Source organism: Mustela putorius, unplaced genomic scaffold, assembly GCF_011764305.1.
Source record: "Mustela putorius furo isolate JIRA1106 unplaced genomic scaffold, ASM1176430v1.1 tig00003853_pilon_pilon_pilon, whole genome shotgun sequence".
NCBI classification, from domain to species: Eukaryota; Metazoa; Chordata; class Mammalia; order Carnivora; family Mustelidae; genus Mustela; species Mustela putorius.
Genome location: NW_025422005.1, coordinates 79,275,453 through 79,289,665, shown reverse-complemented (window position 1 = coordinate 79,289,665; position 14,213 = coordinate 79,275,453). Strand labels below are relative to the sequence as shown.

At 45.4% G+C, this 14,213-nt stretch overlaps 1 long non-coding RNA gene across 2 annotated transcripts in view; it reads left to right on the top strand.

Moving 5' to 3' along the window:
- LOC101679656 overlaps nt 1-12,799 on the top strand; it is a 29,451-nt gene extending 16,652 nt beyond the window's left edge. For both annotated transcript variants that reach the window (XR_006601598.1, XR_006601597.1), the window contains exons 2-3: nt 11,744-11,973; nt 12,476-12,799. This is a non-coding gene — a long non-coding RNA (uncharacterized LOC101679656). The remainder of the gene's footprint in view (nt 1-11,743; nt 11,974-12,475) is intronic.
- The last annotated feature ends 1,414 nt before the right edge of the window (nt 12,800-14,213 follow it).

Genomic DNA, 14,213 nt, shown 5'->3' with positions numbered 1-14,213 from the left:
GCAAAGAGGTGCATTCTGGGTGCTGTTCCTAAAGACATTCAAAGACAAATGTTTTCCCCTAGGGCCTTTGGGCGGATCTGCAGATTCAAGGAATCTGTGGGTATCGAGGCCAAAGCTGGTGTGGGTTTTCCCTTCTCGCTGGGGAAGGCCTGCCAGAGCAGCCGCCCGAGCCACACACCCTTGTGTGGGAGCAGTCTGGAGGCTGACGGCCAGAAGAGCTGGCACCAATGTGTGGAGAACCCTCTAGATAATTTGTCTCAAGTGTGCTAATGGCTCAGGGGGCCAAGAGCAAATGGGTCACACAACATGTTTTTAAGATTAGGATGTGTGAACAGGTTGCTCTGTAAATTGTTATTTTCTCTCAGCAGCTCAGAAAAACTAGATCTGATGGGCTTGGCTTATAAGGCAAAACACACACACACACACACACACACACAGAGGTAAGGCTACAAGGCTGTTTCAGCATTAAGGATAGGCATAATGGCTGCCAGCAAAATGCTAGAAACCTCCCTTCCAGGCCAGTCTGAAAGTTGACCAAGTTAAAAAGATAAAGAAGTTTTATTCCATCTCTCGAAAGAAGGGGGTTGTAGGTGACAAAGGGGAATAGAGAGGAACTAGAGGAACCAAAGAGATGGGGCATAAGGGGAAGACTCTTGTGGTGGAAGTCCAAAGGTTTGCCTTGACAGTGTGGCTGTCACCCACCACGTGGGAAGACCCGGCCAGAGCTCAGTGGTAGGCTTTGCAGTCAGGCCAGACCTGAGTGTCTGGCCTGGCCCCACTACCTAGTCCCTATGGAGCTCAGCTAAATCATTAGCCTCTCTGATTATCTGTTTCCTTGTGGTGAGATGGGAAACTCATGACTTCCTCACCCGGTTCTGGTCAGGATGAAGTAAGGGAAACGTAGACCGTGCTTGCAAGTGTACGTGGCTCAGAGTCTTTACTGCTTGGTGGTGTTCCTGTGGTTGTTATGATCATTGTTACCTGGGATGGTGGTTCATTTTACCATTGCTGTGTAACAAATAGCACAGATTTAGTTGCAAAACAGAACCAACCATTTTATTACACTTATGGATTCTCTGGGTCAGGGATTCCGAAAGGGCACGACAAGGAGGGCTCATCCCTATTGCATGATGTCTGGAACATCAACTGGGAAGGTTTGAAATCTAGGGTGTCTCAAGGGCTGAAGGCTAGAATCATCTGAAGGCTCACTCCGTCACATGTCTGGTGCCTGACCTAGGACAGACTTGAAGATTGGGACTGCCAATATATGGCTCCCCTCTGGCATGATGGTCTCAGGATAGTTGGACTTGTAATATGGCACCCAGCTTCTCCTTGGGTGAGTGTCTCAGGAGAACCAGGTGGAAGCTGAGTTGCCTTTTCTGACCAGGCCTCAGAAGCAGGCTATATTCTGTTGGTTACAAGCAAGCCTCTAAGGTTGCCTGTCTATATTCAGAAGGAGGGGATTTATGGATGGGAAGAGTATTGAAGAATACGTAGACATGATTTAAAACCAACAAAATGACAGTAGAAAAGAAAAAAGCATGCCTCATGTGTATAGTTCAAAAAACCCCACTCACTTGGGAGTGCTCGGGTGGCTCCATCAGTTACATGTCTGACTTTTGATTTCATGATCTCATGGATTGTGGGATTGAGCCCCTGGTCAGTATCCACACTCAGAGGGCAGTTTGCCTGAAGATGCTCTCCCTCTGCCCCTCCCCCCACTAATGCACTCATGTGCTCACTCTCTCAAAATAAATAAATAAATCTTAAAAACAAACAAACACCCCACTCACTTAAACCTCTCAGAACTTCTAAGGCTGGCAAGTACTATGACTCCATTTTGCAGATAATAGGCTCAGAGAGGCCAGTCATTTATTATTTTATGAGATGCTCTTTCTGGTCCCTTTCAGCTCTACAATGTGGTTTTCTGTTCCTTACAGAGGGAGGAATCCTGAAAAGTTGGCTTTAATAAAGGAAGGAGTTTGACCAGACCTCTATTTGCTATTGCAACAATTTCTATGACTTCCTGGGGCAAACTGAATTGCTTCCACTTAACCCACACCTGGCTTCCGAAAGCAGCTAATTTTAGATTTCTTGTTTCAGTGCCAAGCATCAAAGGAGAGTTGAAAGAAAAATCTTTGCTCAATTGGAGTACAAATTCTTTCAATTGAGACCAATTCTGGTGTCTCATCTTAAGATAAGCAAACCCCATTTATTACATATCTTTTAAGCTGAAACATTCTAACCAAAGCAGAAGCATAAAATCAAGATCACCTTTAAACAGATGACTCACTGAACAAGTAAATACCAAAAACGAAGATTTTCATGAGTATAAAATTAGTCCTTTTGTGCAGGTGCAGTTTACTTTGCTCAATACTCATGGTCCTGATTTGGTGAGTGAAAATTAAACATTTTTGTGTGGTCTATTTTAATTGACTCAGGAGTTTTATAAGAATGAAGCATTTCCTGGTAAAAGACTCCTCTGAAAATGTACTTCCTAATTTCATTCTTATAAATTTGGGTTTCTAGAAATTGGATTTTCTTAAGGTGTGGCCAACCTATATCATGTGGTTTCCAAGTCACTGTTAAGGAATCTGATTTTTAGAAATTTTTGGTTTTCTATTATTGAAATGTCCACTTTGGAGATTCCATTAACCTACTTTGTTTCCTGTTACTTTAGTGATGACACATTCTAGAACATTTATGAGTGAGCCACTTATGAGACCATTATATCTAGTCCCCAAAGAGATATGTTCTTGACATAATTTACTGCCATTGATCAGCATTTCCTTGGGATTGATTGAGCCATGTCTTTATCTTCTCCACATTCTGTAGAACTGTTCTGATGAAGGACATAGGCCACACACACACACACACACACACACACACCAGTGTAGACACAGCACACTCACAAGCTAATATTCAGTGAGTTATCTAACCATTAAAATAACTCCACATTTGTTTTTCTTTGGAAAGCTAACCTGTTACTTGTTGTGAGTCAAAAAACTGTCATCAGGAAATTGAGATTATTAATGGCTGAGGGGCCATCAGAGGTGAACACCAAACAGATTGGAAAAGGCCAGGTGAGTGGGAGAAAGCATGGGAGAATACACAGGCACACCGGTGAGAGTGAAAGCTGAGGCTTGCTTTCCATTCTGGCTCAGTCAGTACTATGCGCAACACTGGTAGAGGAAGGCCTAGGTATTTGTTTGGTAGTTTTTTTCTTTTTTTTTTTTTCAGATTTTATTTATTTATTTGATAGAGAAATCACAAGTAGGCAGAGATGCAGGCAGAGAGAGAGGGGGAAGCAGGCTCCCTGCCGAGGAGAGCCCGATGCTGGGCTCGATCCCAGGACCCTAAGATTATGACCTGAGCCGAAGGCAGAGGCTTAACCCACTGAGGCACCCAGGTGCCCACCCCTTTTTTCTTTTTTTAATATTTTATTTATTTGAGACAGAGAGAGGGAGGGAAGGGAGGAGTGCATAAGCGGGGGTGGGGAGGGGCAAAGGGAGAGAGAAAGAGAGAAACAGGTTCCCCACTGAGCAGGGAACTTGATACGGGCTCCATCCCAGGATCCTGGGATCATGACCTGAGCTGAACACATATGCTTAACTGACTGACCCACCCAGGTGCCCGTCTTTTTTTTTTTTTTTTTAATTTCAACGTAGTTAATATACAGTTTTCATTAGTTGCAGGTGTACAATATAGTGATTTAACAGTTCCATGTATTACTCAGTGTTCATCATGATAAGGGTACTCTTTTTTTTTTAATTTATTTGACAGACAGAGATCATAAGTAGGCAGAGAGGCAGGCAGAGAGAGAGGAAGGAAAGCAGGCTCCCTGCTGAGCAGAGAGCCCGACCAGGGGGCTCGATCCCAGGACCCTGGGATCATGACCTGAGCCGAAAGCAGAGGCTTTAACCCACTGAGCCATCCAGGCGCCCCATGATAAGGGTATTCTTAATCTCCTTCACCTAGTTCACCCATTTCTCCTCCCACCCCCACCCCGTCTCCTGCCCAAACTCCCCTCTGGTAACCACCTGTCTTTTCTCTATACTTAAAAGTCTACTTTTTTGGTTTGTGTCTCTCCCTCTTTTTTCCCTTTGTTCTTTTGTTTTGGTTCTTAAATTCCACATATAAGTGAAACCGTATGGTATTTGTCCTTGACTGATTTATTTCACTTAGACTTATATCCTTGAGATCCAACCATGTTATGTGAATGGCAAGATTTCATTCCTTTTATGGCTGAGTCATACTCCATTGTATGTTTATGATCCGCATCTTCTGTATGCATTCAGCTATCGATAACACTGTGGCTGCTTCCACAATTTGACTATTGTAAATAATGTTGCAATAAACATAGGTGTGTGTATATCTTTTCCAATTAGTGTTTTCCTATTCTTTGGATAAATACCCAGCAGTGACATTACTGAATAGTATGGTGTTTCTATTTCTAATTTGTTGAGGAACCTCCATACTGTTTTCCAAAGTGGCTGCACTAGTTAACATTCTTACCAACAGTGTACAAGGGTTACTTTTTCTCCAATACCTGCCAATACCTGTTGTTTCTTGTGTTGCTGATGTTAGTTATTCTGACAGGTGTGAGGTGATATCTCATTATGGTTTCAGTTTGCATTTCCTTGATAATAAGTGATGCTAAGCATCTTCTCATATGTCTGTTGGTCATCTGGATGTCTTCTTTGGAGAAATGTCTGTTCATGTCTTCTGCCCATTTTTAAATTGGGTTATTTGGTTTTTTGGTGTTAAGTTGTAGAATTTCTTTATATATTTTGGATACTAACCCTTTATAGGATGCATCATTTGTAATATCTTCTCCCATTCAGTAGATTGTGTTTTAGTATTGTTGGTCATTTCCTTTGCTGTGCAGAAGCTTTTCATTTTGATGTAGTCCCAGTAGTTTATTTTTGCTTTTGTTTCCCTTGCCTCAGGAGACATTTTTAGAAGGATATTGCTATGATCAATGATAGAGACATTTCTGCCTGTGTTCTCTTCAAGGATTTTTATGATTTCCAGGCTCACATTTAGGGGTCTTATCCATTTTGACCTTATTTTTATGTATGGTGTAAGAAAGTGGTCCAGTATCATTCTTTTGCAAGTCGCCATCCAGTTTTCCAAACACCTTTTGTTGAAGAGACTGTCTTTTCCCATTGCATATTCTTAAGGCACAGCCATTTTAAGAATAATGAATATGGTATGTTAAATAATGGCTTCCAAAGATCTCTGGAACCTGTTGGGTTACCTTATAAGGAAAGGGTCTTTGTGGATATGATTAAGGATTGTGAGATGGGGACATTATCCTGTATTATCTGAAAGGGCCTTAAATGCAATCACAAGTGTCTATATTAGAGGCAGGGGGAGATTTGACACAGACAGAAGAGGAAAAGGCAGTATGGCCACAGGGACACAGGGATTGGAGTGTTATAACCACAAGCCAAGGAATGCTGGCAATCACCCGAAGCAGGAAGAGACAAGGAACAGATTCTCCCAGAAAGAACATGGCCCTGCCAACACCTTGATTTCATACTGTGAAACCGATCTCAAACTTCCAGCCTCCAGAATATGAGAGAATACATTTGTGTTGTTTTAAGCCATTAGGTCTATGGCAGTTTGTTAGAACAGCCACAGGAAAACCCGTGCAATGGAAACTATACCACTGGGAAGACAGATTCCCCTGGAGAAAAGGTGTGGTGTGGGAAGAAGGCATGAAGAGATGAGGAAGTGTCTTGAGGTTGGGGCACAGGGAGGGATCACTGGTCTGGGAACTGATTGGGGTGAGGAGGGCAGGTGGTGGTGGCTGGAGCTGGCTCCTAGTGCTACTTCCTGTGAGTCATTATGCACGTCTCTTCCCAGCTCTATGATTAGCGCCATCAGGTGGGCAGGCTGCTGTCAGCGAGGATGGGAGTATTTACACCATGGAAAAATGGACGACATAACAAAACAGGGCTTTTCTCCCAGAGAGCCAGTTATTCGATTTTGCTACTGAGTGAAGGGGAAAGGAGAAATGGAAGGTGGGTAAGGTTTAGAAGCTAGGACTGAGAAGGCTAGCATTGCTGTTTGCTTTCCCTGCTCCTTGCATAAATACTTACATGCCGTTGATAGTCATGGGAACATGGGGAAGGTCATCTAATTTAGAGACATGAATTCAATGTGGGGTTGGAATTTTCTCCTTATATTCACTGCATTTATATTTACATTCTCTTCTATGTCACATAGTGGGCCAGACACAAGGGTACAGTAATGCTTTAAGACACAGACCCAGAATCCTGGAGTTTGCAGTTGAGTGGGAAGTCAGAAGTACAGTTGAGTTGGGTTAGCCAACTTTGAGCATACCTCAAAGACAATGTACAGGAAATGTAGGGGCAAGGTAGGGTATTTCAAAGGAGACAACTTTTCCACAGTCTGAAAGAAGAGTACAATTTTCCAGACATAGAAACCATGAGGGAAGGGGGAATTATAACTAGCAAGGCTTGTAGTAACCCAATGAAGAGAGAAGTGAACAACAGTGGGATGTAAATGAGGGGTTGAGAGTGGTGGTGATCCAAGGAGCTACTCTTCCCCATACAGAAGAGCCAAAAATTAAAGACAGGAGGTCATTGAGTGTGGCCAACTCCAGGTCAGCCTAGAATGGCATTGATAGTCAAGGCCTCTGGTCCAAGGAATGGAGTTGGGCACAGCACCAAAGGGCTCTAGGAGGAGGCAGTTTTCAGAGATGGGTGGAAGACAGAGTTAGAAATGGAAGTAAGCCAGGTAGAGGAAAAGAGGGGAAGTTAGGATGCCACCCTCTGTGAGCAGAGAGGAAAGATGGAGGTGGGAGCTGGCCATTAAGGGTGAGGAGGGGGACAGGAGGGGAATTCAGGAGATGGCGCAGAAAACCCAGGCAAGTAGGCCAGCCTAAGACAGTGGGGGTTCAGCTGGCCCTGTGCTCCATGAGGATGGTCGACTCTTCCTCCCTGGCACCTAGCACAGTAGCTAACATTGAGTGGTCCTGTGTGCTGGGGAAATAAACGAATGGGTTAGGAAGGGAGGAGGAAAAGGAAGTTCCCAAGTTCCTTTTGTTCCAGGACACTGGACGGAGGACTTAGCGAAACAGGCATTTGCATTCTCTTAAGGTGTGAATGCCTTCCAGTGACCACCAGGCATCTGATGGGTCATCACTGCTGGTGGGGGGGGAGACTGGAGCAGGCAGGAGCTTCCGGGATGGCAGTGAGCAGGTGCCTCAATGTACAACTCAGCATGGCAGGAGCAGGAGACACAGCAGCTGGGCATGGCTGGAGCATGGGTCTGTGGGGTGGCATTGGGGGATGGAACCTGGATGTCTTGTAACAGGGTTTGGATTTTATCCTGAAAGCAGTAAGGAACTACTGGAAGGTTTTAATATGGGCACAACAGAGTTAAGCTTATATCTGGGAAAGACCACCCTGGCAGCTGTGTAAATTCTATTGGAAGGGATGAGGTAAGAGGCAGAGAAACTCATTTGGAGGCTGTTTTCATGGTGCAGGTGAGAGCTAATGAGATCCTATGCTCATGCGGTGGTTCTGGAACACAGCAGGAGACAAAAATGAGGGGTATTTAGGAGGCTCAGTCAAGATACAGGGTGAAGATCGTGGCAAGGCTGGCACGTGTGATGATATAATACAACTCAAGAGCAACTCAAGAGAAGGATTGTTGTGGAAAGCAGAGGGCAGTCTCCCACTGGGCAGAGGACCACAGCTTGAACTACTGAACCCTATGCATGACCTCTAGGACTTAGGCATAGCAACATCTGTCCTCAGCAGAATGGGGCCCACCAGACCATGCCTTTCTGAGCCTGGCTCCCTTCTCAAAGGTAGGTTCCGAGGACATCTATTTGCCAGAGCTCAGATCACATGCCTGGGGAAAATCATTATTTAAAGAAGAAGAGGTAAAAAGTCAGTGAAGGAAACCAAGAAGGAAGAACCCAAAGCTAAAAGGAGATTGAGAAAAGTAAGAGGGTGCAGTGTTGCAGAAGCTTTGGGGAGAAAGGGCTGTGAGCAGGACTGAACAGCCATTGCGTTGGACGATTGGGAGGCAGCTAGTGGCCTGGGGGAGAGCACTTTCAAGGGCAAGTGGGAGTGTGTGTTCTGTTAGCAGGACCGTGTAGACGGCCCTTTCTCGAGAAGTTTAGCTGGGGTGGGAAGAACAAAGAAAAAGAAAGTCGAAACTAAGGAGTGGCGCAGAGTGGGAGGGTGTGGATTTGGGGTTTTGAGCCTGGAGCACCTCAAGTATATTTATAGGTGTACGTGCTAGGCCAGCCCTGTGCTCCCCGAGGGAGCCTGCGGGATGTGGGGAGAACCAATTTAGTAATGGCCTCTCCTTTTCTGTTGCTTTGAGAAAGTTGCTGTGCTGAGCAAAGGGTATTAGTGTTCTTTTTAAGATTCTAAACTACCCATGCAGTCCTTCTTCTTCAGGGATTAAGACCATGGAGTCTCAAATGTTACATCTAGTGTTTGTACATGTTCTCCACAAAAGGCATCCTGACAGAGCGTGAGGGAGGGAGAGACTGCGTCTGAGCATGAGCTGGTAGCATCTCAGCCAGGAGCCTCCCTTTCCAGCTCTGGGACAGGAATGACCCTCCGCCCAGGCTCCTGTGGCACTTGGGCTGGTGGCTGAGCCTTCCGGGCCTGTTCTGGGAGACTCAGCAGGCTGGATGCTGTCTGTATCCTCCTACCCAACACACTTAACAGATCTGAGAGCTGAGCCACAGAACCCGAGGCGAGCATCAGAACTTTGCTGAAATATCGTTACAGTAGTGGCCTTCAGTCACCCCAAATCCTTCATCGGCCTCTAGGGTCACCCAGTTAGTATTGGGTGAGTGAATAAAAGCTTCTACCTTCTGAGGAATTCTAGATAGTTTCACTTACATTATTACATATGCCCCCAGGCATAAAATATGTGAATGGCCTTATTTTTAGGTGGGAAATGAACAAATGAGTGAGGCAACACATAGTTATAAACACCTGGAAGAGACAACACAGGGACCCAGGGCCCTTTTCTCTGCCCATCAAGTAGTAAGAGACTATGGGATGTTTGTCTGATTGTGCTAGGACTGCGGGAGACTCAGGGGGAAGAAGTATTGGAGGCGTGGGAGACAAATGCATCTTTATCACGCACCTTTAAATCGCATGAAAGATTCTAGCCTGAGAAGACCATGTGTAGTAATTTGTGAATAACCAGAAAAGCCTATGACGAAGCAGTTCTGGAAACAGCTGAGCCGAAGGCCACCCAGCTTCCCATGCTGATGCTGTTGACAAAGGCTCTGATCATTTGGGGCAGGGTGAAATTATCTGTCATCAAAGTGCCTAAATCCTTGGAGGCAGAAAGAGACGGAATCTGACTGCCAGCCCTGGGGAAGCATGGCCAAGCTGGCAGCATCCCCCCTCTGCCCCACATACCAGCAGGGCCAGCAGGGGAGTCTGCTTCAGCCCCCACGGTGGGCTCCACCTAAGAGACCTTTCATCACTGGCTGTCTAAAAGCATCTGTGTGTGGGGAAGAGAGCTGCCATCACCCATAAGACTTCTGATCCCCCAGGACCCCAGCTGTCCAACAAGAGTGTACCTGCCATGGGGGGCAGACATGTGTGTGCCTGATTTCTAGCTATGGTTCCCTGGAAATAATTAAGTTAAAAAGAAATGCCTTTGGGTCTTGGCCCAGCTCAGTCAAGTTAGAGAAGGCCCTGGAGGGGAAAGGTAGACCGTGCAGTTTGCTTTCATTCATAACTTCTTTCTTCTTTCAGACACCATGTCAGCTTGATTCCTAAGGGGGTTTCCTCATAGGGAAGACATGAAATCCGTTGAACTGAGCTGAGCATCCTGTTTAATGAAAGCAATAAATCATGTCAGTGAGAGAGGTCTGGGAGGGCTGGGCCAGGGCCTGTGGGATAGGGGTTTTGTAGGAATGGGAGGGCTGGCTTCTGTCTCAGGCTTGGCTTCCTTTATGGCCAATATGGTGGAAGAGAATGAAGGTTACAAAGGAGGTACCTAAGAGAGAGCTTAGAGGGAAGCCCCGGTGTGCTGCTTGATTTCTCGAGGGGGGCTCTTTTCAAATCCTGGTCCCCAATGTGTAGAGGGGTCAGCGTCTGTCACATACACAGCAGGTGGGTGGCCTGTCCGATGTGATGGGGAGAGCCAAGGGAGCATTCAACGTTGTCACTCATACTCACTTGTTGCTCACATAGAGTGCCACTACTAGAGGGACAGTGCTCTTTTCAGTACCTACCCTGGAGATCAGCTGGTTTCAGGGATATTTACCCCTGTTTGCGCATGTCCTGAGCAGGAGATCAGAACTCACCTCCACCAACTTCAGGCTTTACCTAGAGCAGGCCCTGCAGTTGAGCTCCACTAGGAATAAATGATTTTTCTATAAAGTTCTGATGTGACCAAGACCCTCCTCCCACTCCAAGCCAGGGCTCTTGTAATCTGTAAAGCAGGGGGAAAAATGCCTACCTAACAGGAGGCAACATCGTGGAAGTGACAGCTCTGGGTGGCTGTGATGGACGATGCAGGGGCTGGGGGTATTCTAGCCTGCTACCTCTCAGGTCTGGTTAATCAGGCCTGGCCAGGTGAGATCTGTAGGTTTTCCCTGCACTTTCTGTCACCTCCCACTCTGTATCCCAGCGCCTGTTAGGTAATATTGTACCATTCAGCCTTCACCCTCTTTTTTTAAGAAACAGACAATAACAATGTAGACAGACAGATGACAGGCACACAGACCAATCAGCAATCTCTCTACAAATAGACACGTTAAATAAATATCAGTTCACATTTATGGGCAAATAATGAGGTCAGTGTACTTAGGGGTAACTTGGTAGGAATGGGCTTGTCTGTACTTCCTGGGTGATTGACTGCTCTCAGCAAAGTCTCTGAACATTTTCCAAACAAAGGAGTCAACCTGGGAAAACACTGCCTGCTTGGATCCGCATCAGACAGGTGTCTCTGGAAAAGCAGTATTAGCACTTTCCCTTTATGGCCCATCTTTTAACCATGAAAGGGGCTGATTGGATAGACAGGACTGAATTTTAATGAGGCTCCCAGTGCAGTCTCTATGCTCCAGAGAAGTAGGAACAGTGATACGTGAGACTTAAGGTGTAGTTGGAATCGTTGACAGGACAACCAGATAGCTCTCTCTTTCTCCTGGGCTCAGTTTTCTCTCTAGTGTGATTTAGCACATCACATAAAACCCCAAGAAGGCACAAGTAATTCATTTACCATCTATTTCCCATTCTCTACTAGAGGAAATGTTTTAAGAAAAATTACCCAGCATAATTTGTTAAAATGGATCTTGGTAAATAGTTTTAATTTCAAGTGTTTCTTTGGAATACAACTTCCGAAACAACTTACACTCAGTGTGAGAGGTCTTTGGAGGGTGCTGGCTACAAAGGGGCCAAGGATTGTGAGGGGCAAAGAAAACAGCTCTGGACAGGATAGAGCCAGCATGCCTATCTGGTGCAAGGAGTCCATGAAAGGGAAAGTGTCCTGGATACAGACTAAGGAATTTGGGTTTTGTTCTGTCGGAAGTGGGGAACGAAAGGGGCTTTTGAGCAAGGGAGTAATGCTCAGATTTAATTCACAGAATCAGGGGTCTCTTTGTGTTCAATTGTCCTCTCTCTTTTCCCTTCCCACAGCATGGCTGGGAAGCATACTTGAACAGGTCTTGGCTCAAAGACAGGACCCAGAATGACAGTTTATTCCACCATTGTCTTTCAAGGGTCTACTACAGGCTGGTCTGCTTCTATGGTACATGAGCCCATGGACTGTCTCTATCCCAAACCAAAAGGATATGCTTCCAGGCAGGGATGAAAAGCTATCAAGCCACATGACCACGTTCCTCTGGGGGAAAAGGCTCTTCACATCGACAAAGTGGCAAGTGGCTTGCTTAAAAATCACCAGTCCAATACAAATGGAAGCAGCTCCAGAGAATGAAATGATTCAACTGAGGTGAGTCAAAACACTGGGGTCAACGTTCGAGGGGTACCCCTACGTTACAGGCTTTGTGCTGGGCACTGGGAATGCATCAAAATAAGGCATGTTCCTCTCCTCGAGGAGCTTACAGTCTGGAGAGGAGAGAACACCTAAACCTATCATTTTAGTAAGTAATCTCAAGAGGCATTTGGACTTGGGGTAGGTGGTTGCTACAGTGCTATTTAGCTCTGAATTTCTGTGCATCTGTACCTGAAGGCAGAATCCTTTAGTCAGGTGATAAATGCAGTTGGGTGTTATGAAAATGGAACAAAGGAATGTTTGGAAGAAACTGGAAGATCACAGAAATCTTTTTGAAACTGGTTAGTGTTAGAGCTACTGGTGGTGGTGGACAGCCTCCCAGGGGGTCCCCAGTGATTCTCGCCCCCTTGTCTTCAAACCTTCGTGTAGCCTCTGCCCACACAGAGTCTGGTAGAGGCCACACTGGAAGTCATAAATGGCCCTGTGGCTTTCACCTTAGTGTCTTGACTCACCCCTGGGGAAGGCAGCTGCCATGTCTTGAGGACACTGAAGCGATCCATGAAGAGGCCCATGGAGAAGAGCTGAAACACCTTCCAACAACCAACACCAACTCGCCAGCCGAATGAGTGAGCCATCCTGGGAGCTGCCCCTGCAGCCACCATGACCTTCGGATAATGCAGCCCTGGAGGACAATGATGACCCTCTCCTCAGAAGCTCTGAGCCAGAGCCAAATTCTCAGCTCGTGGAAATTGTGAGAGACAGTCAGTGATTGGTATTGTTTTAAGCCACTAAGTGTGCAGGGTAGCAATAAATAACAAACCCAACACCTATGTTAAGAGTACTGGTCCTCTGTTACCCAACCCCGTCATCTCCTGACCATTTTCAATTTAGTACCCCAAAGTTTTCTGATACCAAAACCTGATGAAATAATTTTTATTATTTTTATATAAGGAAACTTGATAGTCTGTGGTTCAGTAAATATGATTTAATTAAGTAGGTTGCATTTTTTTAAAAATAAGTGATTTGGAAAAAGACTCGTGGAGTTAAGCAGGATATTAATTTTCTTTGCAGTTCCACTTGATAGAATGTCAGTGGCATTTCAACAAGTACTCTTTTCTTCAGTTGCTTTCTTTATATGGTGGCATTTTGGCAACGGGTTTTCTCTTCTGTGTGGTAGCATTTCTGAAATAGTTATATGCATGTTTCGTTGTTTGTTTGTTTTCTAAATAGTAGGTTGACCAAAAAAGCTCCCTGTTTCAATTTGTAAAATGGTGTACTTCAGCAGAAACCTGGGATGGCTTTGTCAGTGTTTTTAAACACCAGAGAATTTTAGTTTCTGTGATTCTATTCTCAGCCTAATTCAGTGCGGGGAAGAGTTTCTGTCACCAAAAGTAGCTAGCAAGGATTGGACCTGTGTGTATGGCATACTGCTCCTAATAGGTCTAAATTCTATTTAAGCAGGCCCAGGCGCCCAAGCCAATTAGAGAAAATGGAACCTGGCAGATGGAGAGATGCTTACAGGGTCCCCCGAGGAATAGAGGTTTTAATCACAGCCCAGTGTGAAGAACACTTAACGGAGATTTGGAGATTATTAGAACCCATTAGCACCTTGTGAGCCATAGCAATCAAGAGTGCCTTTTGCTTTAAACTATAGCCTTCCACTTTCTCCCAGAGACTGCAAAAGACCAGGTTTGGGTGGTTACTTGGAGCAACTTTGTTTGCTGGATTTCACTCTAAGGAGCTCCTTAAATTATAGCGGGAGGGACTACGGGACAAGTCCAGGGTCCTTGCCTTAATTCCTTCCATTCCTATAGTCTTCTGGTTGGCAGGTTATTCTTCCAAGGAGAGGTCTTCATTCTGACACCCTGGACCCATCCACCTTCCTTTCTCCAGTGCCCTGGGTAACCTCAAAAGGACATATTTGGGGTTGGGAATGTTGGTTAGAGATGCCAGACCTGAGCACCTCTCCCCATTCACCTCCCTGCATGGAGGCACCACGGTGGCGTGGACATTGGCACACAGGATCTGAATGAAGTCAGGGCTCTATCATTTGCCATCTATGTCACCTGGACAAGTCATAGAACCTCTTTGAAGCTAGTTTTTAACCTTCCAACATGCATTCCTTCTAGTGTTATTGTGAGGATGATGATGATGATGATAATGATAATAATAGTAGACAGTTATTAAGCATTCCTTATGTGCCAGGCATCGTTCTGAGTATTTTATGAATATGAACA